Consider the following 26,689-nt stretch of genomic DNA (forward strand, 5'->3'; position numbering starts at 1 on the left):
GTTGTCCCCTTCTCCTCTTGCCCCCAATCCCTCCCAGCATCAGAGTCTTTTCCAATGACTCAACTCTTCACATGAGGTGGCCAAAATACTGAAGTTTCAGCTTTAGCATCATTCCTTCCAAAGAAATCCCAGGGCTGATCTTCAGAATGGACTGGTTGGATTTCCTTGCAGTCCAAGGGACTCTGAAGAGTTTTCTTCAACACCACAGTTCAAAAGCATTAATTCTCCGGTGCTCAGCCTTCTTCACAGTCCAACTCTCACATCCATACATGACCACAGAAAAACCATAGCCTTGACTAAACGGACCTTTGTTGGCAAAGTAATGTCTCTGCTTTTGAATATGCTATCCAGGTTGGTCATAACTTTCCTTCCAAGGAGAAAGCGTCTCTTAATTTCATGGCTGCAGTCACAATTTGCAGTGATTTTGGAGCCCTGAAAAATAAAGTCTGACACTGTTTCCACTGTTTCCCCATCTATTTCCCATGAAGTGATGGGACCCAATGCCATGATCTTCATTTTCTGAATGTTGAGCTTTAAGCCAACCTTTTCACTCTCCACTTTCACTTTCATCAAGACGCTTTTTAGCTCCTCTTCACTTTCTGCCATAAGGGTGGTGTCATCTGCACATCTGAGGTTATTGATATTTCTCCTGGCAATCTTCATTCCAGCTTGTGTTTCTTCCACGCCAGTGTTTCTCATGATGTACTCTGCATATAAGTTAAATAAGCAGGGTGTCAATATACAGCCTTGATGAACTCTTTTTCCTATTTGGCACCAGTCTGTTGTTCCATGTCCAGTTCTAACTGTTGCTTCCTGACCTGCATAAAGATTTCTCAAGAGGCAGATCAGGCGGTCTGGTATTCCCATCTCTTTCAGAATTTTACACAGTTCATTGTGATCCACACAGTCAAAGGCTTTGGCATAGTCAATAAAGCAGAAATAGATGTTTTTCTGGAACTCTTTTGCTTTTTCCACGATCCAGCGGATGTTGGCAATTTGATCTCTGGTTCCTCTGCCTTTTCTAAAACCAACTTGAACATCAGGAAGTTCACGGTTCACATATTGCTGAAGCCTGGCTTGGAGAATTTTGAGCATTACTTTATTAGCATGTGAGATGAGTGCAACTGTGCGGTAGTTTGAGCATTCTTTGGCATTGCCTTTCTTTGCGATTGGAATGAAAACTGACCTTTTCCAGTCCTGTGGCCACTGCTGAGTTTTCCAAATTCGCTGGCATATTGAGTGTAGCACTTTCACAGCATCATCTTTCAGGATTTGGAATAACTCAACTGGAATTGTATCACCTCCACTAGCTTTTTTCATAGTGATGCTTTCTAAGGCCCACTTGACTTCACATTTCAGGATGTCTGGCTCTAGGTCAGTGATCACACCATCGTGATTATCTGGGTCGTGAAGATCTTGTTTGTACAGTTCTTCTGTGTATTCTTGCCACCTCTTCTTTATCTCTTCTGCTTCTGTTAGGTCTATACCATTTCTGTCCTTTATCGAGCCCATCTTTGCATGAAATGTTCCTTTGGTATCTCTGATTTTCTTGAAGAGATCTCTAGTCTTTCCCATTCTGTTGTTTTCCTCTATTTCTTTGCACTGATCGCTGAGGAAGGCTTTCTTATCTCTTCTTGCTGTTCTTTGGAACTCTGCATTCAGATGTTTATATCTTTCCTTTTCTCCTTTGCTTTTCTCCTCTTCTTTTCACAGATATTTGTAAGGCCTCCCCAGACAGCCATTTTGCTTTTTTGCATTTCTTTTCCATGGGAATGGTCTTGATCCCTGTCTCCTGTACAATGTCACGAACCTCATTCCATAGTTCATCAGGCACTCTATCTATCAGATCTAGGCCCTTAAATCTATTTCTCACTTCCACTGTATAATCCTAAGGATTTAGGTTATACCTGAATGGTCTAGTGGTTTTCCCTACTTTCTTCAATTTAAGTCTGAATTTGGCAATAAGGAGTTCATGGTCTGAGCCACAGTCAGCTCCTGGTCTTATTTTTGCTGACTGTATAGAGCTTCTCTATCTTTGGCTGCAAAGAATATAATCAATCTGATTTCTGTGTTGACCATCTGGTGATGTCCATGTATAGAGTCTTCTCTTGTGTTGTTGGAAGAGGGTGTTTGCTATGACCAGTGCATGTTTGTCATAGCTTTCCTCTTTAGCTAACCTCTTTTTGAATTTTTCTCTATTTTTTTTGTTTTTCTTTTTTGAAATATTTCTACTAAGAGAAACTGGGTTTCCAGTAAGGTAAAATGTAGTTTGTTCCCCTCTATCTGTCCTTACATGTACACAGTTCCTCATTTTTTTAATATAATAATATCATAATTTTGTTCTACTTTCAGTATTATAAAATAAAATGGTAAAAACCAGATAGTTAATACTTATAGATATAAATCTATCATGTGATTGTATTCCCTTATGGCATCTGTGTTTTCTTTGATTAATAACAGTCACATTTATTGTTTGCTTCTTACATTTCCACTGGAAGTATAACTCTCCACTTAATATTTTCAGCTAGTTTAGCAATTTGTCTATGTCTTGAAGAAAGTACTATTTAAGTCCTTTTGCTGTTTATTTGTGGAATATATCAGTGTTCTTCATGGATGAGTGTGTGTGTGCTCAGTTGTGTCTGACTCTTTGCAACCCCATGGACTGTATCCCACCAGGCTTCTCTGTTCATGTAATTCTCCAGGCAAGAATAGTGGAGTGAATTGCCATTCCCTTCTCCAGGGGATCTTCCCCACCCAAGCATCGAATCTGAGTTTCTTATGTCTCGTGTATTGGCAGGCATATTCTTTACCATCTGAGCCACCAGGGAGGCCCTCTGCATGGATAGTCTAATTAAGATTCTTTTCGTGGTATATTGATATTCTTTATTTAACTGTGACTTTGCTTTTTGTCTTTTCCCTGGATTTTCTTTTTCTTTTTTGTCTGCTTGCTCTGGTATCTCTTTCATATTCAAGATTTTCTGCAAATGTCTGGTGAGATGGGGTTCTATCTTCATAATAAAGAGTAAGACCATATCTTAGCTAATTGAAAGTTTTATTTGGGTTGATAGTCTGTTGATTTTTTTTAATCTTTCTAGACCTTTACATAAAAGGATATCTCAAAAAGTGGTATTTCTGCATATATTTTCTCTTAAACAGGTAATTATTACCACAGAGGAATTCTCAGTCTTTCATGTGAATTTTTAAGCCTAACTACCATGTTCTCACAGTCGAGAAAGTGTCTTGGGACAGATTCTCACCTGTGTTCTGAACACAGACTTCATAATTATTTCAGTGTTTTAAAGCATAATATCTTTAATCCCTGCTGTGTCTTAGGAGTCCACCTGGGTATTTCCATTTCAGTTATCTAAAGAGGAAACTTACAGTTTACTCTTCAAGGGGCAAAGGATAATTTACCAGTTGAAAAGGATAATAAAGAGTATCATGAATCTATTTTTACAAAATTCATATGATTTCTCCTCCTATCAACTTCAGAGGCACCCCCAAAATTTCAGAGGTGCTTGGCTATGGCTATTTGCTTCATCTAGCTCCTGAGATTCTGAGAATTTCAGCCTTATTTACACTTTTGCATAATGCTATTTATTTGCTCTCTACTCTCCTGTTTAAAAAGCTTGCTGTTGTTTTCTTTTTCTCATATTCTTGACATTTGAGTTTATTTATTGCTTAAACTCATTTCATTTAAGTTTGTTTTCAATAGGGCAGCTGTAGACCAGTATGTTCATTCCAGAATACTTAACTAATGCCCTATATATACTTTTAGATTATTTTACTGATTTTTTTTTAAAGTAATTGTCTACATTGGAGAAGGAAATGGCAACCCACTCTAGTATTCTGCTTGGAGAATCCCATGAACAAGGAGGCTGGCAGGTTACAGTCGATGGGGTTGCAAGAGTTGGACACAACTCAGTGACTAAGCATGTCTACCTTACTCTAAGATCTTAAACCATTGTATGTATGTGTGTTGCCAGTTGTGTCTGACTCTTTGCCACCCCATAGACTGTAGCCCACCAGGTTCTTCTGTCTGTGGGATTTTCCAGGCAAGAATCCTGGAGTGGGTTGCCATTTCCTCCTCCAGGGTATATTCCTGACTCAGGGGTCATATGCATGCCTCTTTTGCCTCTTGCATTTGCAGGTTGGTTCTTTACCCCTGCACCAACTGGGAAGTCCCTTAACCCAGTAAATCCCCTAGTGGGGTTTTTTATGAAATAAAAGGTACTTATTACCATAAAGAACAATTACTAATTCATTTGGAGTTTATCATCAATTGTATTTCCATATCCTCCAAAAATCAAGTGAAGAGTAAGGTGAAAGAAAAGTGAAAGTGAAGTCGCTCAGTCGTGTCTGACTCTTTTCGATCCTGTGGACTGTAGCCCACCAGCCTCCCCCGCCCATGGGATTCTCCAGGCAAGAATACTGGAGTGGATTGCCATTTCCTTCTCCAGGGGATCTTCCCTACCCAGGGATAGAACCCAGGTCTCCCACATTGCAGGCAGATGCTTTAACCTCTGAGCCACCAGGGAAGCCCTGAGTAAGGTAAGAGTAAGGTAAGAGGTATTAATTCATTTAATAATTAATTCATTCAAGACCATTTGATCATCTTCCTTTTGTTATTGTCACTCAGTCACTCAGTTGTGTCCGACTCTTTGCCACCCCATGGACTGCAACACCCCAGGCTTTCCTTTCCTTCACTATCTCCCAGAGCTTGCTCAAATTCATGTCCATTGAGTTGGTGATGCCATCCAACCATCTCATCCCCTGCTGCCCCCCTTTCCTGCCATCAATCTTTCCCAGCATCAGAGCTGTTTTTGTTTTTTGTTTTTTTTCCAGTGAGTCAACACTTCCCATCAGGTGGCCAAAGTACTAGAGTGTCAGCTTTTGCATCAGTGTGTGTGTGTGCCCAGTCATGTTGATAGCTTACAGTGAGTGACATTGGATTCGTGATATCCAAAGAAGATTTATCTTCAGAACCAGGGACCAGGCTCAATCACTCAAGAGCTTTTGCATAGCAGAGTTTTATTAAAGTGAAAGAAGACAGAGAACACTTCTGACATAGACATCAGAAGGGGAATGGAGAGTGCCTCCACTCACTAGTCTTATCAAGGCCTTATATACTTTTACCATACTTATTCCTATAACATATATCTTAAATTAACAAGATTAGAACTAACAATAGAAAGGTCTTACCAGACCCACTCCCATAATATACATTTTAAGATGACAGGAATAGTCAAAATGTTCTCAAGAAGGAGAAATATGTCCTCAAGCAGCATGCATTGTTTTCATATAAACATTGGTACAGAGTTTAAGGGAAAACATCCTTGAGCAAGATGAGCTGTTTTGTTGTGCAATCATCAGCTCTGGGCTTAAAGAAAAAACAAAATTTGTTCTTTTCTCCTCCTTGAGAACTCAAGACCTCTATCCCCTCCTCAAGAACCCTGGACCACTCTCTTCTCCTCGGAGACTCTGGATTTATCAGTCTACCTAGAAATTGACTCAATGTCTGACTCTTTGAAACCCTATGGACTGTAGCCCACCAGGTTCCTCTATCCATGGGATTTTCCAGGCAAGAATACTGGAGTGGGTTGCCATTTCCTCCTCCAGGGGATACTCCTGAATCAGGAATTGAACCCATGACCCTTGTGTCTCCTACATTGCAAGTGGGTTCTTTGCCACTGAGCCACTGAGGAAATTCGGCATCAGTTTTTCCAATGAATAATCAGAGTTGGTTTCCTTTAGGATTGACTGGTTTGATCTCCTTGCAGTCCAAGGGATTCTCAAGAGTCTTCTCCAGCACCGTAGTTTGAAAGTATCAGTTGTTTAGTGATCAGTCTTCTTTATAGTCCAACTCTGTCACATCTGTACATGAGTTCTGGAAAAAACATAGTTTTCACTGTATGGACCTTTGTCAGCAAATTGATGTTTCTGCTTTTTAATACACTGTTTAGGTTCACCATAGCCTTTCTTCCAGGGAGCAAGCATGTTTTAATTTCATCTTCTTTTTAGCAATCACTAAGGGAATGCTACATATATGATATTAGTATATAAGACATATCCCTTATTTCCTATAGCATAACTCTACTGTCATAGACAGTCAAGTAAATCATGTTATAAATTTTTTTAAAAATGTAAAATGCAGCATGTTATGAATCCATATACTTTGGCTAGGCAATCATTTTTAGAAATCATTAAATACCTAACTATCCATTAACTTTTAAGATGATACTGAAATAACACGTCTGAATTAGTCAAAATAAAAATCTATAGACTATTTTAGACAGTAAGGAAAACATGCTGAGTCCAAAAAGAACCAGCAGTATTTTCTCATAAAGAGTACCTTGTAATAATAGATCATGGAATACAAATGTGTGACAGGTGAAAACACCAGGAAGATACATGGTATGATTTAATGGTCATGGAATGGAATATTCTAAAGATTATTTTAACGTAATAGATTCCTTTTTAGTATAATAAGCATATGGATGATATAAAATTAATGTTTTTATACATTTTTAAATTGTGTAGCTAGGAAAAGCATGCATTCATTCATGAAAAACATTAAAAAAACAAACAAACAAAACAACAACGACAACAACAAAATGCAGCTACAGTGGCCAGATAACAGAATTTGGTGATTTGGACAAAAACAGTGGAATACAGAAAAGTAGATGAGCACTCTACATTATTATGAAATGGAATCTATGAGTATTTGTGTTTATTGGATGTGGGGAACAAAGAAATCTTCATCAAGGAGGACTCGGTGTTCTAGTTTCTGCAGGGATGAAGGCAAAGATGACGCGAAGAAGGAGCAGCCAGAGGGACGGCAGGACAATCAGCAGAGTATAAGGACTATGCCACCCAGCAGAGAGTATAGAGATGGAGTAAGAGGTCTGCTGATAAGTCCAGTTAGAAAAGCCGTGGAAAATGTCCATTTTACTAGCCAAGATCCAGAGACCCTGGATGTATACAATCAAGTGACTATGACTTCATTTTCTGCCTCTAATATTTTCTATCTTTCAGTGTTTTGTATCAGTAAATAAAAATACAATGTGTAATGAAGAAAATTTAATAACATAGGAAAAAGATGAGTTCTTGAACACTATTGTCTGTTAGGCAAATGTGGAACATATTAATACTGTTTTGGGTTATTTGGGCATTAATGATAAGCTTAGCTAATTATTTTATAATGATCCACTTTTATTAATTTATCAGCCCTGATGAGAATATTAAAATGCTATCATTTTACTTTGAATACTAGTATTCCTTTAAGACATTTGGAACACTATTTAAATGATCATTTCTATTTGTTCAGAGCTATGAGAAATAATTCCATGAACTGTTAGAAACTCCAGTACTTTCGCCACTGGATGCGAAGAACTGACTTATTGGAAAAGACCCTGATACTGAGAAAAATTGAAGGCAGGAGGAGAAGGGGACGACAGAGGATGAGATGGTTGGATGTCATCACTGACTCAATGGACATGAGTTTGAGTAAACTTCGGGAGTTGGTGATGGACTGCGAGGCCTGGCATGCTGCAGTCCATGGGCTCACAAAGAGTTGGACACAACTGAGTGACTGGACTGAACTGATGAGAAATAATCATCTCATTCCTGAGCATGAGCGAGCTTTATTTTTTTTTTCCCCTCTAAGTAGGAAGATTTTCCATTTTTAAAGGAAAAATAAAACTATTGAAACATTACTTCACATATATACAATTATTTTTTCTGATATAAATGGGCAGTTATGTCATAGTACTAATTCTTGGAAATATGTATTCTAAATAGACTGATGAAGGTAATGTGAAGAAAATTAAAATTTCAGTTCAAATAATAAAAATAAGCATTTTCTCCTGAAAAAAAAAAAAACAAACAAACAAAAAAAAAGAAACATTACTTCAAAATATGAATATCTAGAAATGTAGTATGAGATTTAGTTAATGTTTGTAACAATGAAATGGGAAAATTACTAATGAAGCCAATAATAGATACAGGTAGATTAAAAATATAGACATCTATAACATTGAATTCTTCAAAAATGATTCTGTCTTTAATCAGCTCCCCTTTGGCTCAAAATTCAAAAGGGACATTTGTGAACAGACTATGAAGCATGACTACATCATGTTTTAATTCTGTCTTGTTATTTGACTCTTAAATTCAACACAGAATGTGGCTGGGCTGTGATTTTGCATGAAGAGGTTTTTATTGTAATATATATTACAATATTATAATGTTGTAATATAATCACAACATTAGCCTCAGTACGCAGGTTTGCTTTCATCTATTTCAGGACTACAGGCTTAAAATGTGAATCAAATCCCATGATTGTAAAGAAAGCAAATTCAAATATATCGAACAGCCAAAAAAAAAAAAAAAAAAAAAGCTTAGGTAAATGTGACTGTGAACCACTTACTTCAAAAGTCAACCTCAATGAAACATTCATCTCAGAAAGAGAGCACCTAGTCAAGACAAGGAGAGATACACAGATCCTGGCTCATCACTGATACTGAGGAATACAAAAGAAGGTAGATAAAATAGGAACATTAACTTGTAAGCCAAAACTTACCCTGATTGACTGACTGATTTGTCAGATTTTTGTTCTCTTCTTTGCTTTTTGTAACACTAATGGGATTACTATCTGAGTTTGTTGCCTTTCCAGAAAAGTGAAAGTGAAAGTCACTCAGTCTTTGAGATATAGCCCATGAAATTCTCTAGGCCAGAATACTGGAGTGGGTAGCCCTTCCCTTCTCCAGGGGATGTTCCTACCGCAGGGATCAAACCCAGGTCTCCCACGTTGCAGGCGGGTTTCTACCAACTGAGCCCAAGGAAGGCCCTGTATTTCCAGGCCTGAGGCTAATTTCTCAGAGCTGGGGTGGGGCAGGAGAATTATGGAATGTCAGAAAATTCTACACTTTGTGGAGACATTTCCTTATCAGAATTGCTATTTCTACTTCATTCAGGACAATTAAGTATCAGTTTGATGTTGCCCCCAAAAGCCTCTGAGATGAATCAGAGGAAAGTTGTGAATAAATTAATCATAAAGGCTATGTCAGACAAGAAAGGCTGTTCTTCTGAAAAGTTACTTGGTGCAGGTCAGATAAGGGCAAAGCCAATTTCTGGTCTCTACAGAAAAACAAAAGTCCTACAAAATGTTTCCCTTTCCTTGTATGGATAGATGTACCCTTGATGTCTCCATTCTCAGGGGGCCTTAGTCTTCTTTAGTAACAACTCTGCTTCTTCATTTTCAAGTTGTTTTACTCTAGAACTCTCTCTCTCACTGTATCTTTGTTTTTAGAAATGCCAAAGAATTAGATAGCTATTTTATCACCTGTCCTCAAACAAACTTATTTAAAGAATTGCTTCTGGTATAGAGGAAATTAAAAGGTGCACCAAGTGTGATGCTGACTAGCTGATAAAGATGCTTAGAGACTAGCGACCAAAGAAATCAGCAATATGTCTTAGGGAACTTGATCAAAGCAGTTTGAGTGAAATGGTAATAGAGTGTCATATAAGAGGAAGGAGGTGGTAAACCAGAGAGTTGAGTGAAAGAAATAGGAAAAAGGATAAATAGCTAGATGTCGGGAGCCGCATTAAGCATTACTGACAAAATGGAGGCATGACCCCAACTCCCTCTCCTTACCCCACAGGCACGTTCCCAGGATGAAGGAGTTATGTTTTGTGATTCTGACTTGTTCTTTCCTTTCTTCGGTTGAGTTGGCTGCAAAGAATGTTAAGGTATGTATTGTTCTTGAGAGAAGCATGAGAAAGCACAAAGCCTTCTGCACTTGTGCTCAGAAAATAATCTATAAAGTAACCATTAATATTTGTTCAAAGATCTTTACAAAGAATGTTCCAGGATGAGAACATAGGCCGCAGCTTGAGGCCATGGGAAGGATTGTTTTCTGAGACCTGTTTGTGAGGGGAACGTTTATGGCAAAAGAAGTTTGCTGAGCTTAGGGTTTAGGAATAATTAAGAATAGCTAGAAGCCTTTCTACAGGAGAAGGCAATGGCACCCCACTCCAGTACTCTTCCCTGGAAAATCCCATGGACAGAGGAGCCTGGTAGACTGAAGTCCATGGGGTCGCTAAGAGTCGGACATGACTGAGCGACTTCAATTTCACTTTTCACTTTCATGCATTGGAGAAGGAAATGGCAACCCACTCCAGTGTTCTTGCCTAGAGAATCCCAGGGACAGAGGAGCCCGGTAGGAGGCCGTCTATGGGGTCGCACAGAGTCGGACATGACTGAAGCGACTTAGCAGCAGCCGAAGCCTTTTTAGGAGATAGTGATCTTAAAATACTAGGTGCAAACAGGATTTAGAAAGATAAGAAATAAACTGAGGAATGTAGTATGAGTTACAATGTAATTACAAGTTAAGTTTAGGACACATAAGAGGAAGTAGCTAATAGATATTAAAGCTAATTCTGAGAGAATCACTGAAGCAGGAACTCTGTTTGTAGGGCAACAATGATTTCTAGAGGCAGTAAATCTGGGAGGGAGAAACTGAAAATGTCAAACCTCTGACCTAATGCTTTTGTCAAAGTATAAAAGAAAACCTGAAGCTTGAAATAAACATGTAGTCCTGTACCTCGAGTCAGAGACTACATCATTCTTCACCAACACCGCTCATCCCTTCAGGCTGGTTCCCTGGCTTCTGGAGCTGGACTCTGGCAGCTAGAGGAGAATGTAAAGGATGAGGTATGTTTGGCATGAGAGCATGTATGCATAAACATGTGGTTGTGATATATTTCACTGGGAAAGACCTCAATGTATGTCTGTATAATGATGGGAGGAAATCCAGAAAAGAGAATTGTGGAAGAGAGAAATGGGATGAAGAAACTGAGATTTGAGCTCATGATAGAATTAAGCAGCTCAATCTAGAGGATAGAATCATGGAGAGGAAAAAATTTAGTGAGTTAAACCTCATGCTATGCTAGCTCTCCTTCCTTCAAAAATTTGCTTACATGTAAACCACTCATGTGGTTTCAATTTCACTCATCTCATATGCTAGTAAAGTAATGCTCAAAATTCTCCAAGCCGGGCTTCAGCAATACGTGATCTGTGAACTTCCTGATGTTCAAGCTGGTTTTAGAAAAGGCAGAGGAACCAGAGTTCAAATTGCCAACATCCGCTGGATCATGGAAAAAGCAAGACAGTTCCAGAAAAACATCTATTTATGCTTTATTGACTATGCCAAAGCCTTTGACTGTGTGGATCACAATAAACTATGGAAAATTCTGAAAGAGATGGGAATACCAGACCACCTGACCTGCCTCTTGAGAAATCTGTATGCAGGTCAGGAAGCAACAGTTAGAACTGGACATGGAACAACAGACTGGTTCCAAATAGGAAAAGGAGTACGTCAAGGCTGTGTATTGTCACCCGGCTTATTTAACTTATATGCAGAGTACATCATGAGAAAGACTGGCCTGGAGGAAACACAAGCTGGAATGAAGATTGCCAGGAGAAATATCAATAACCTCAGATATGCAGATGACACCACCCTTATGGCAGAAAGTGAAGAGGAGCTAAAAAGCCTCTTGATGAAGGTGAAAGAGGAGAGTTAAAAAGTTGGCTTAAAGCTCAACATTCAGAAAACGAAGATCATGGCATCCGGTCCCACCACTTCATGGGAAATAGACGGGGAAACAGTGGAAACAGTGTCAGACTTTATTTTTCTGGGCTCCAAAATCACTGCAGATGGTGACTGCAGCCAAGAAATTAAAAGACACTTACTCCTTAGAAGGTAAGTTATGACCAACCTAGATAGCATATTCAAAAGCAGAGACATTACTTTGCCCAACAAAGGTCCATCTAGTCAGGGCTATGGTTTTGCCTGTGATCATGTATAGATGTGAGAGTTGGACTGTGAAGAAGGCTGAGTGCCAAAGAATTGATGCTTTTGACCTGTGGTGTTGGAGAAGACTGTTGAGAGTCCCTTGGACTGCAAGGAGATCCAACCAGTCCATTCTGAAGGAGATCAGCCCTGGGATTTCTTTGGAAGGAATGATGCTAAAGCTGAAACTCCAGTACTTTGGCCACCTCATCTGAAGAGTTGACTCATTGGAAAAGACTCATGCTGGGAGGGATTGGGGGCAAGAGGAGAAGGGGACTACAGAGGATGAGATAGTTGGATGGCATCACTGACTCGATGGACGTGAGTCTGAGTGAATTCCGGGACTTGGTGATGGACAGGGAGGCCTGGTGTGCTACGATTCATGGGGTGGCAAAGAGTCAGACACGACTGAACGACTGAACTGAACTGAACAAAGGCTGAAAATTTTCAAGTTTGGGGCAATAAAAGAAGAAGAATAAAAGCAAGAAGGGATTCCAAAAATTTCCCTGTATCTAACTGTTCCACATAAAGCAGAAACTCCAGACTATAATCCATAATCTATGACAATGACTGGGGATAAGTCTATGGCTCTTTTATATATATCTCTTATGAATTCCCCTAACTAGAGAGAGTTTCCCTAAAGTGTATACCCTGAAACACCCACCAGTATGACTGTTTCATATTATTCCAATAATGAGCTGTAGAAAGAATATGTCACAAAAGTGTATAAATCTATAGGTGGGATCAAATTGTACATAATAAGTGGGCAAAAAATGGGTAATCTTCATTCTCAGGTGTGCAGATGCACAAATCATGAGGATTAAATTTTCTCCAATAACAAATCAGTGACTGGGGGGAAGTAACATTGTCCAGACAATTAGGCAAAACTCATGTTTTCCAGTTCATATCCAATTCAGAACCTTTTTGTGTATGTACTTATCACATGTAGATATGTCTCTGAGATACCCTCACAAAGTGCTAGTTTATGTCTCACTTGAAAGTTTTCCTCCATCTTTTGAGAGTAAATGTAGGAATCCTCTGAAACTCATATTAAAAACCAATCCAATTTTAGATATAAAAGACACTGACCCTGAAACTTTAAATCCCCATTTCTCTTAGGGTTCCATTACCTGCTATATTGAGTTGATATATTTTATCTGAAACGTTATTATGCGTTTCTGCATTTTGCAGTGGGATTGAACTTAAAAGAACCATGAGCCTTCCAAAGTCTCATTTGGCAAGTGTTTAAACATGGAGAAATTATAAATTGTACTTGAATTTGACTTATTCTCTCTTGATTCATTTCACTAATTCATTTCACTAATTGATTTCACTTCCAGCAGGTGACCAAAACCCCTTACATACGGTACTGTTAGTCATGTTGCCAAATCTATGATTCAGTCAATTCAGTAATTCAGTTATGTCCTACTCTTTGTGACCCCATGGACTGCAGTGCACCAGGCCTCCCTGTCCATCACCAACTCCCAGAGCTTGCTCAAACTCATGTCCATTGAGTTGGTGATGCCATCCAACCATTTCATCCTCTGTTGTTCCCTTCTGCTCCCACCTTCAATCTTTGCCAGCATCAGGGTCATTTCCAATGAGTCAGTTTTTTGCATCAGGTGGTCAAAGTATTGGAGCTTTAGCTTCAGCATCAGTACTTCCAATGAATATTCAGAACTAATTTCCTTGAGGATTGACTGGTTTGATCTCCTTGCAGTCAAAGGGACTCTCAAGAGTCTTCTCCAATACCACAATGCAAAAGCCTCAATTTGTCACTGCTCAGCTTTCTTTATAGTCCAACTCTCACATTCATACTTGATTATTGGAAAAACCACAGCTTTGACTAGATGGACCTTTGTTGTCAAAGTAATCTCTCTGCTTTTAAACATGCTGTCTAGGTTGATAATGCTCAAAATTCTCCAAGCCAGACTTTAAAAATACATGAACCATGAACTTCCAGATGTTCAAGCTGGTTTTAGAAAAGGGAGAGGAACCAGAGATCATGTTGCCAACATCCCCTGGATCATTGAAAAAGCAAGACAGTTCCAGAAAAACATCTATTTCTACTTTATTGACTATACCAAAATCTTTGACTTTGTGGATCACAACAGACTGTGGAAAATTCTGAAAGAGATGGCAATACCAGACCACCTGACTTGCCTTTTGAGAAACCTGTATGTATGTCAGGAAGCAACAGTTAGAACTGGACATGGAAAAACAGACTGGTTCCAAATAGGGAAAGGAGTACATCAAGATTGTATATATTGTCACCCTGCTTATTTAACTTATATGCGGATTACATAATGAGAAACACTGGACTGGAAGAAGCACAAGTTGGAATCAAGATTGCCAGGAGAAATACCAATAACCTCAGATATACAGATGACACCACACTTATGGAACAAAGTGAAGAAGAACTAAAGAGCCTCTTGATGCAAGTGAAAGAGGAGAATGAAAAAGCTGACTTAAAGCCCAACATTTAGAAAACTAAGATCATGGCATCCAGTCCCATCACTTCATGGCACTCTTATCCAGTGGCAGACTTTATTTTCGGGGTCTCCAAAATCACTGCAGATGTTGACTGCAGCCATGAAATAAAAGATGCTTGTTTTTCAGAGGGAAAGTTATGACCAACTTAGACAGCATATTAAAAAGCACAGACATTACTTTGTCCACAAAGGTCCATCTAGTCAAGGCTATGGTTTTTCCAGTAGTCATGTATTAATGTGAAACATAGACTATAAAGAAAGCTGAGCACCGTAGAATTGATGCTTTTGAACTGTGGTGTTGGAGAAGACTCTTAAAGAGTCCCTTGGACTGCAAGGATATCCAACCAGTTCATCCTAAGGGAGATCAGTCCTAAGTGTGCATTGGAAGGACTGATGTTGAAGCTGAAACTCCAATACTTTGGCCACCTGATGCAAAGAGCTGACTTGTTTGAAAAGACCCTAATGCTGGGAAAGACTGAAGGCAGGAGCAGAAGGGGATGACAGAGAATGAGATGGTTGGATAGCATCACCGACTCAATGGACATGAGTTTGGGTGAACTTCGGGAGTTGGTGATGGACAGGGAGGTATGGTGTGCTGCAGTCCATAGAGTAACAAAGAGTCAGACATGACTGAGCAACTGAAATGAACTGAGGTTGGTCATAGCTTTTCTTCCAAGGAACAAGTGTCTTTTAATTTCTTGGCTGCAGTCACCATTTGCAGTGATTTCATAAGCCCTTTTGTAGGTGGTTGCCATTAACTACACCATAGAGCTCTCAGAACTTACACAAGACTGGGGAAACAGACTCTTGGAGGGCACAACGAAAATCTTGAGTACACCAGGACCCAGGAGAAAAGAGCAGTGACCCCATAAGAGACTAACCCAGACATGCCCATGAGTATACAGGAGTCTCTGGCTGAGGTGTGGGTCAGTAGTCGCCTGCTACTGGGTCAGGAGCACTGCATGCGGCTGTGTATGCATGGGACATTTTGAAGGAGGTTTCCATAATCTTCGTTACCTCCACCATAGTTTGGCCTCAGGAGGGAACAACAAGGAGGGAACACAGCACTGCCCATCAACAGAAAATTGGATTAAAGATTTACTGAGCATGGTCCTGCCTATCAGAACAAGGTCCAGCTTCCCCCTTCAGTCAGCCTCTCCCATCAGGAAGGTTCCATAAGTCTCATCCTTATCCATCAGAGGTCAGACAGAATGAAAAGCACAATCACAGAAAACTAATCAAACTAATCACATGGATCACAACCTTGTCTAACTCAATGAAACTTTGATCTGTGCCATATAGGGCCACCCAAGACAGACGGGTCATGTTGGAGAGTTCTGACAAAACATGGTCCACTGGAGAAAGGAAAGGCAAACCACTTCATTATTCTTGCCTTGAGAACCCCATAAACAGTATGAAAAGGCAAAAAGCTAGAAAACCTAAAGATGAACTCTCTGGGTCGGTAGGTGCCCAATATGCTACTGGAGATCAGTGGAGAAACGAAGAGAAAGAATGAAGAGACGGAGCCAAAGCAAAACCGACACCCAGTTGTGGATGTGACTGGTGATCATATCACATCACATCGAAAGTGAAGTCCGATGCTGTAAAGAACAATATTTCATAGGAACCTGGAATGTCAGGCCCATGAATCAAGGGCAATTGAAAGTGGTCAAACAGGAGATGGCAAGTTGAGCACCAACATTTTAGGAATCAGAGAACTAAAATGGACTGGAATGGGTGAATTTAACTCAGATGATCATTATATCTACTACTGTGGGCAAGAATCCTTTAGAAGAAATGGAGTAGCCCTCATAGTCAACAAAAGAGTCCTAAATGCAGTACTTGGATGCAATCCCAAAAACGACAGCATGATCTCTATCCGTTTCCAAGGCAAACCATTCAGTATCACAGTATTCCAAGTCTATGTCCCAACCAGTAATCTCATATTAGGATACCTTGAGTTTTATGACTCTGATGTTCTTTAATTCAACATGTTAGGGACAAGCAATATGTTTTACTATCTCAGTCCTGAACTTTATTTTTGCCTTTTTTAATCAATGCTACTTTGTATGCCTTAAGAAAAATATGACTATCAGTTGCTCAAGTTTCCTTGGAGAGCTTGGGAGATAGTAAGAATTTTATCTCTCAAATATGTTCAATTAATTTCACAAGTAGAACAGTCTCTCCTGTAGAATATTTTAAAGGTATGTTCTAGGTGTGCCATTCTTGCTCCTATCTGAATCTCTATCTCACACCAGGATAGTAATCAGACTCATTTACGTAATTAAAAACACTTTTAACTTGTGTCCTTCAGCAATAGTTTTGTTATTGCAGATTTCTTCTTATACATTGTTTTTATTTTTCCTTTAAAAGTCCATCTTATTCAAAATTTGATTTTTCTGTTTGTAAAATTGTATAACTTAGTTCAGGTTTTCAGACTCAAAATTTCAAAGCAGTATGCTATCTTTAGTAAACATTTCTCATTTTATTTACTATTTCCCATTTTCAATTACTTTCAATGGCATAGAAAGAACCACCAAGGAAGAGTTGAAGCAAGAGTGGAAAGAGGGAAGGAGGAAAAGATACAATTAAAATAGAAAGATGTCCCTGCTCCAGTGAGTATCAATTGGCAGGGCTTTTTGGTGGCTGTGACATGTATGGCATAATAGGTTCTGATAGTGTTGGTTTTAAAAGGACTTTACTTCTGCAAGAAACATTGATATGCATATATCTTTTTGAATTATGGTTTTCTCCAAATATATGCCCAGCACTATTTATAGTAGCCTGGAGACAGAAACAACCTAAATGTCCACCAAAAGAGGAATGGATAAAGATGATATGGTACATATATACAGTGGAATATTACTCAGCCATAAAAAAAAATGAAATAATGTCATCTGCAATGACATAGATGAACTTAGAGATTGTCATACTGTGTGAAATAAGTCAGACTGAGAAAGACAAGTACCACATGGTTTAACTTACATACGGAATCTAAAAAAAAAAGTTACTAATGGACTTGTGTTCAAAATGGAAACAGAATCACAAAAACAAACTTATGATTACCAAGGGGAAAAGGGAAAGGAGAGATAAATTAGAAAATTGGGATTGACATATGTACTTGTGCTCAGTTATGTCTGATGCTTTGTTACTTTATAGATTGTAGCCTGCCAGGCTCCTCTATTCATGTGGATTCTCCAGGCAAGAATACGGGAGTGGGTTGCCACACCCTCCTCCAGGGGATCTTCGCAACCCAGGGATCTAACCCAGGTATCCTGCACTGCAGGCAGATTTTTTATCATCTGAGCCATCAGGAAAGTCTATGAATACTGGAGTGGGTAGTCTATCCCTTCTCCAAGGGAACTTCCCAAGCCAGGAATCAAACCAGGGTCTCCTGCCTTGCAGGTGGACTCTTTATCAGCTGAGCTACCAGGGAAGCCTTGATATATACACACTACTATATATAAAATTGATAACTAATAAGAACATAATTATAGTACAGGTAATTCTACTCAGCACCCTGTAATGACTATACAGAAAAGAATCTTAAAAAGAGTGGATATATGTATCACTGATTGATTTGTTGTACCCCTGAAATTAATACCTCATTGTAAATCAACTATATACCAATGGAAATTGATTAAAAATAATAAATAAAATGACTTTTTAAGGTATGTAGACGTGTATGGGTTATGTGTTTCCAATTTACATATTTTAGATAATCTGAAAAGATTATCTCAAAGATATCTTTTATCTATCTGAAAAGATAAAATCTTATTACATGATCTACCTTTGTTAAACAATAAAAGTTTAATATTTGATTCTTATAATGTATGGATTTAAAAAAATAAAAACAAGCACTATTTAGTATAGAATATACTTTTTTTTTTTTCTGAAAGTATCAAAATTAGCTTATTGTACCAAAGGAAATCAATCACTGAGACTTTGGAAAGGATAAAACACAAATCAGTAAATCAATGTCTGCATATAGAAATGACTTCAGTTGAAGATACGTGACCTCTTCAAAGTGCATGCTGAGCAATTACCCCATTAATGTGATGAATGTAGACAGTAATTTGTGATGATTTAAGCTTTGAAGTTCTATTTCCCTCTCAGATGTAGAGAGTTTGTTTTACTTTAATTATTTGGGTCATTGCTTTAATTCCCCATTTAACATTACTTGTAAAAAGACCTTCCCATTTCTAAAATGTGGCCTTTTTAATGAAGTTCTTTCTACTACAGAGTTTAACCTTTAAGCTCCCCCATGCTATGGCACTCTATGTAAATTGCCATCTTAATAATGACATTTGGCATAACTCTGAAAAGAAGAGTAGCAACAAAGTAGAGAACTTGAGTATATTATACTGTAACAAAATTTCCCTTGGACCTAAAAAAATTTTCTTGGATATTTTTCTTTTATAAAGTTTCTCTTTTCCTTTCTCTATCAACCCATTTCCTTTCTTCTCTTCTGTTATATTTTAGAGTACAGGGTTTAAAAAGATTAAATTATACACAAAAATTTGGACTTTTATTTGCACATATCTTAATATTACTTTCTGAGCAATGTTTTAATAATTACACATAGTACATGAATTGGTACTGTTTAGTACGTTTTGATTAAATATGTTTAAAATATGATGTTGAATTTTGTTATAAACTAAAACATCCGTATATATGCATTTTCCAGATTGAGAAAAAAGTTACAGTTTAGTAATTTAATGAAATGTGAGTTCCCTCTGAAAATAAAATTTTACTTTATATTAAGTTCTGTTTTATCATAGCATACCTATGTGCTATTATTCTTTAACCCTATTCAGTTCAAAAATTTCATCACAGAAATTTTTGTTGCTCTTTTTTTTAATTCTCTTATTGATAGCTGTGCATTTCTTGAGGACAATAATGGATTTAATTTTAATATAATTACCAATGATAAGTTGACAGAATTACATTGTCAATCTTAAGCTGAATTTTAGTTTTAATTTAGCTAAATTGGATTCGCCAACCTATTGTGAGACAGAACAGCAGGATAGTTTTTTTTGAAGTCATTAAGCAAGATTTTACAATGTCTAAGGTGATGTTTATACTTTTCAGAGTCCAAGTTGATAACTTTGGTTTATTTTTATGAAGGACTTGGGAATCTTCTGAAAGGAAATTCACTTTTAAGCAAAATAGAAGCAAAGAAATGGACATATGATATTTACACAAATTATGCATTCTCAAATATTGACATTTATACCCAAATATATTTCCTCTTGTCTACCCAGCCATTATTCCATGGTAAAATCCTCAAGCTTGTCATTACCAGTAATAACACCTTCCATAGTATCCAAGTGCCCTGAACTCCAGGCTGCACCCATGACTTTTTAGTACTCTGAAGTGAAGAAGAGAAGTTGCTCAGTCGTGTTGACTCTTTGTGACCCCATGGACTTTAACCCACCAGTCTCCTCGATCCATGGGATTTTCCATGCATGAATACTGGAATGGGTTGCCATTTCCTTTTCCAGGGGATCTTCCCGACCTACGGATCGAACCTGGGTCTCCTGCATTGTAGGCAGACGTTTTACCATCCTGTACTGTTTCAATACCAGAGGTTTTTCAATAAAAATGGAACCACACTGTGACATACAAAAGTGCCATAATTCTTAACTGTCTTCCTTCCCACTTTACTGAATAATGAACCATCTATTATATGTAAGGAGAGGTGTTCTAGTATACTGGATCCAGTGTGTATTTGAATATTTAACCATATTAACTATGCAGTTGTTCCTTTGTACTTTTCATGATTGACTGTTGCATCTTTATTAAATTAGTTCTGTCAATGTACAAGCCAGTACATGAAAATAAGAAGCAAATCTTTCCAATGATCATGTATCTACCTCAACTATGACTTATTTCTCTGCTCATCTTTACAGCTATAGTATATTTATTCTTTTTCAAATCCATACTAAACAGGCTTTTATTGCCACCGTTCCTCTGAAGCAGTTCTGAAACTCTAAATGTTGGATCTAATTGTCATATCTCAGAAATCATATTACTTAGTCTGTGAGCAACATTTGAAACAATTGATTCTCCAAGTTAAGAGAATTATTGTTGTTTAGTCACTCAGTCATGTCCGACTCTTTGTGACTTCATGGACTGTAACACTCCAGGCATCCATGTCCTTCACTATCTCCTCAAGTTTACTAAAACTCATGTCCATTGAGTCGATGATACCATTCAACCATCTCATCCCTGTTGGCTCCTTTTTCTCCTGCCCTCATGTTTCCCCAAATCAGGTCTTTTCTAATGAATTGGCTCTTTGCATCAGGTGGCCAAAGTATTGGGGCTTCAACTTCAGCATCAGTCCTTCCAACAAATATTCAGGGTTGATTTCCTTTTGAGCTAAGAGAACACAGACATTTTGAACAAGATGACTGTATTCAAAGTCCACTTGTGGTACAAGATATTCCTATTCAATTTTTCCTTATTTGTAACAAGATATATTTTCCAAGTTACCTTTCCAAGTCCTCTTATGGCATGAGATCTAATTGTGGTTCTACAGAACAAGATAACCCTGCTGACAAACTGTATTAAAAGAAACCTCTCCAAAGAGAGTAAATAAGACTCATCTAATTACAATGAAATTGTAAAGAAATCCTTCATTAATTCCTCACAACCATTGTGTCAGAAACTGCCGAGTATTTCTTGGTCACTTGCTATTCATGAGGAGATACGATAAAATTTTTTCTCTGCTTTGCTCTGCAATTAGTTCTGTACCAGATGATTGCATTCTGGTTAGTATTATGTAGGAAGAAATATAGTTGACCCTTGAATAACACAGGCTTCAGCTGTGTGGGTCCAAATGTAAACTGATTTTTTTTTGATATATACATATGTTACTACATTATCTGGAGGTTGGTTGAATCTGTGCATGTGGAATGGAAAATGCAGAGAGCTAACTATAAAACTTAAATATTTTAAATATTTTCATCTATGGCAGTTGAGGGGTGGGATCAGGGAACAAATCCTGCTGGCGCTATCAAGGGATGGCTGTATATGGAACCCTTCCGAGCTGGGCATAAAGATGCCTATGTGCTATTCTGTTGTTTCACTTTCTATGAAGGCTACATAGGCCATGTGTCTAAGATAATGGCATCACAGAATGACAGGAGACAAGAACACAGTGTCATTTCTTAGAGAGTCATGCAACATGTATTGAACTGTAGGTATACCTGTGGCAGATTCATTTCAGTATATGGCAAAACTAATACAATATTGTAAAGTTTAAAAATAAAATAAAATTAAAAAAAATAAATAAAATATAAATATTGTATGACAGAGATCTGAGAGTTAATTCTGTAGGCAAATATAAATTCATATAAAATGTTAGACTTTTCTCCCTTGTTGACACTCACATATCTATCATCTGAAATTCTGCTCTTGGGTTCCTGAATAGCATCTGAAAATTGAAATAGCCAAAACCTAATTCTTGATTTTCATTTTTTTCCCCTAACAAACTGATTTTTCCCAAAGTGTTCTCTCATTTTATGTGCAGTTTAGGCCAACAATCTTGAGTGAGCCTTGACTCTTCTCTTGTGCTTGCATACTGCTGCTGCTGCTAAATCGCTTCAGTCTTGTCCGACTCTGTGCAACCCCATAGACGGAACCCCACTAAGCTCCTCTGTCCCTGGGATTCTCCAGGCAAGAACACTGGAGTGGGTTGCCATTTCCTTCTCCAATGCATGAAAGTGAAAAGTGAAAGGGAAGTCGCTCAGTCGTGTCCGACTCCTAGCGATCCCATCGACTGCAGCCTACCAGTCTCCTCCATCCATGGGATTTTCCAGGCAAGAGTACTAGAGTGGGGTGCCATTGCCTTCTCTGTGCTTGCATACTATTATCTAGCAAAATCCGTGTCTTTGGGCTAAAATTTACAATATTTATAATCTCTATCCAAATACATTTCTTTTCCATTGTTAACACCCTAACCATATTACCTCATACCTAGAACATTGCAATGACCTTCTAACTAATCTTTATTTTGAATGCATCATACTTCTGACTGGATCTATACAATGAATTTTTATCTTTTCCAAACTAGCTAAGCCAAGACTTAAAGGTCTATGCTGGATGTAGCCCTGACCTCATAAGGAAAATTAGGGAGGAGTTCTAGGAAAAGATTTTTGACCTAGCAATCAGTACCTACTTGTATCAGGTGTTAGAAACTGGCTTGAGAAAGGTAGCCAGGATTAGGCAGCATGCATTCTTTTGCTCTTAGAGATGCTGTATGAATGTGAGTTTCTCCTTGCTTTTGAATAGAAAGCCCCTACAGACATATGATAAAGAATATTGAAGATTCTAGTGCACACTCTTAAATAACCCTATTTGTAACAATTTAGTGACAGTCCATGCATTGTCCATGATATTAAGGAGCGTGATTAATTATGGCAGAGGCTGCAAACATATCAGTTATCATGAAGCAAGGATATTTTGGAGATACACGGCCAAGAAGAGAATTAGTGTAAATCCTTGCATGTGAGGCTATAATTATAAAAATATATTAAAATTAAAAAGTGATATATTTTTTAAGATACTTTTTTCAGCTAATCAGTGAGATAAACTGCAAGGTCTAGGACTAATGATAAGAAAACCACAGTATACTGGAGGAATCCAGATAAGAAATAATGAGGATTCAAATCTCTATATAGCAGTGGGGTTGTAGACGAGGTGAGTGATAATAATGAAAGAAAATTTTAATAATTTTGTGATTTTTGAAAAGATTGGACATAAAAAGGAAGGAACTACAATGTATAACAATACAAGCTTTTAGAACTTTAGTGATTTGTGTAATCATTATCTGGTATAAAGTTTGTAAAAAGTAAAGTAGTTTCCCACTTACATATTACCAAGGATCATTTTAACTTTGATTGCAAAAATCAAGTTGAAAGTTTCATTGCTGCTCATAATATAAATTTAAGCTGTGGCAAGTGGAAGTTGATAATATATATATAGTCTGAAAGATATTTTACCCCTTACAATAGATTTTGCTCTTATTGTTCTAACCACATGAATGAACAGCTTAATGCACCAAAAAAAGAAAAATACAATATTGAAAGAAACATCATCGGGTCCAAGATGCTAATAAGAATTGGATGGCTGTTTTATCTATAGCTTTTAAGTAAAAATCTAATATCATTTAATCTACAGTTAAGTGCAGTTCACAGGTATAATTGACCATAGTGATATAATAACTGATTTGGAGCCTTCACACAGACATGCACACACACAATTCAGAAAGTATTTAGCCTTACACCTGGAAATTGCATATAGAAGATGTAATTCAGGCTTATGTCATATAGCTGGGAAACACTGTGAAATTAAAAAAAAATGTTTTAAATGTAAGATACCATTATGGAAAAATACTGAAATTGATTCATTAATTAGCTGCTGCTTAATCCTGTCAACTGGCTATAAGGTCTCATTACTTCTCTCAGGCTATAATCACTTTATTTAAAAAGTTGGGAAATCCCCTGGCAATATGAATAACCTCAGAAATGCAGATGACACCACACTTATGGCAGAAAGTGAAGAATTAAAGAGCCTCTTGATGAAAGTGAAAAAGTTGGCTTAAAACTCAACATTCAGAAAACTAAGATCATGGCATCTGATCCCATCACTTCATGGCACATAGATGGGGAAACAGTAGAAACAGTGAGAGACTTTATTTTTTTTTTTTTTTTGGCTCAAAAATCACTGCAGATGGTGACCACAGCCATGAAATTAAATGATGCTTGTTCCTTGGAAGAAAAGCTATGACCAACCTAGACAGCATATTTAAAAACAGAGACATTCCTTTGACAACAAAGGTCCATCTAGTCAAAGCCATGGTTTTTCCAGTAGTCATGTATGGATGTGAGAGTTGGACTATAAAGAAAGCTGAGCTCCAAAGAATTGATGCTTTTCAACTGTGGTGTTGGAGAAGACTCTTGAGAGTCCCTTGGAATTCAAGGAGATCCAATCAGTCCATCCTAAAGGAAATCAGTCCTGAATATTCATTGAAAGGACTGATGTTGAAGCTGAAACTCCAATATTTTGGCCAGCTGATGCGAAGAACGACTCATTGGAAAAGACCCTGATGCTGGGAAAGGTTGAAGGCAGGAGGAGAAGGGGATTACAGAGGATGAAATGGTTGGATGGCATCACAGACTTCATGGACATGAGTTTGAGCAAGCTCCTGGAGTTGATGATGGACAGGGAAGCCTGGTGTGCTGCAGTCCATGGAGTCGCAAAAAGTCAGACATGCCTGAGCAACTGAACTGAACTGGAAGTCCAGTGGTTAGGACACTGCAGTTTCAGTGCTGAAGACCTGGTCTGGATAATAAGATCTTGCAAGATGCATGCTATGCCAAAAAATAAATAATTTAATTAAAAAAATAAGAACCTTTGACACTTCCCTTATATTCTTGTAATTAAAACTCTGTGCTTCCAATGCAGGTAGCAAAGATTCAGTCCCTGGTTGGAGAACTAATATCCCACATGTGGCACCACATTAATAAATCGATCAATTAATAAAATAAAATTATTAAAAATAAAAAGATATTAAGACAAAATTAATTTAATTACTTTTGGGAAATATATCTGCTGGAAGAGTCAGAATTAAACATAAACCTCATAAGAGTGGATCTGGTACATTATGCTCTGTCTTCGTACTGCAAAAAAGTAATAAAAGTAATAGAAATATTCTACTAATGCAAGTAATAGTTATGTAATTTTTTATTTATTTTTTTCTTTGAACTTTCTTATTATTTTATATAAATTTATTTATTTTAATTGAAGGTTGGCGATCCAACCAGTCTATTCTGAAGGAGATCAGCCCTGGGATTTCTTTGGAAGGAATGATGCTAAAGCTGAAACTCCAGTACTTTGGCTACCTCATGCGAAGAGTTGACTCATTGGAAAAGACTCAGATGCTGGGAGGGATTAGGGGCAGGAGGAGAAGGGGAGGACAGAGGATGAGATGGCTGGATGGCATCACTGACTCAATGGACGTGAGTGTGAGTGAACTCTGGGAGTTGGTGATGGACAGGGAGGCCTGACGTGCTGTGATTCATGGGGTCGCAAAGAGTCGGACACTACTGAGCGACTGAACTAAACTGAATTACTTTACAATATTGTATTGATTTTTACATACATCAACATGAATCCACCATGGGTGTACACGTGTTTCCCATCCTGAATCCCCCTCCCACCTCCCTCCCCATACCATCCCTGTGGGTCATCCCAGTGCATCAGCCCCGAGCATCTTGGATCATGCATCAAACCTGGTCTGGCAATTCGTTTCACATATGATAGTAATAGTTATGTAAAATTTAATAAGCAAAAACCTCAAATAGATTTGGAAGGCCAGAAGGAAGGGTTATCAAACACTTTAGCAGTAATACAACCCAACAGGAAGAAGGAAGACTCCTTTTCTTTTCTGGCAAGGAATCAGCTAATCAAAAGTCATGCTTATTTACTTCGCCCTCTCACTTTACTCCCTTCCTCTAGAAAAGGCCTCTCCTTCCCTGTTGAGCCAGGGCTTACATGTGGCTCCCCATGTTGGCAAATCTCTCCTGATTCTGACCTATTTTTGCTGGATAAATATCTGACAGTCCAATTTTTAGGTCAATAGGTATTAGTATTATAAACTGTCTAAATGCCAAGTACTCTTCGTCACATTATGTTTATTATACAGCAATTCTCAGAATATCCTTCAGTGGCATTTTTTATATGAGGAATGGAATTTGTAATAACTTTAAGGACATATAGTTTATCAGTGGTGGAGCTAGATTTCACACTCAATTATAATATATTGGCTTCTTTTATTTGAAATATTACTAATATTTTATTGTTAGAAATAATTTCTGACTTTGTGACATTTGGTATTAATAATTTTAATATTAACTTGCAAACTATTCCTCACAGACTATGTATGGCTATTTAATTGCTCTTTCAGACTTGTAAAGCAAGTGGGAATTCTGCCTCTTGTGATGTGGCAGACATAACTCTGATATCGAGTTTTATTTCATCTACTACAGTGAAGCCCAGACCTACTTCCAGAAATTCTATCTCAGTATGCATGAAGTGAGACTTACACATCCAAGGGTGTATGTATATGTGTGTGTGTATATTGCATTTAAAAAATTGTTTTAAATACATTTTTAAAACATATTAAAAAAATTCTAGGTAGTTAATCAAGATTGCCGGGAGAAATATCAATAACCTCAGGTATGCAGATGACACCACCCTTATGGCAGAAAGTGAACAGGAACTAAACAGCCTCTTGATGAAAGTGAAAGAGGAGAGTGAAAAATTTGGCTTAAAGCTCAACAT

The sequence above is a fragment of the Bos javanicus genome, chromosome 1 (assembly GCF_032452875.1).
Source record: "Bos javanicus breed banteng chromosome 1, ARS-OSU_banteng_1.0, whole genome shotgun sequence".
Classification (NCBI taxonomy): Eukaryota; Metazoa; Chordata; class Mammalia; order Artiodactyla; family Bovidae; genus Bos; species Bos javanicus.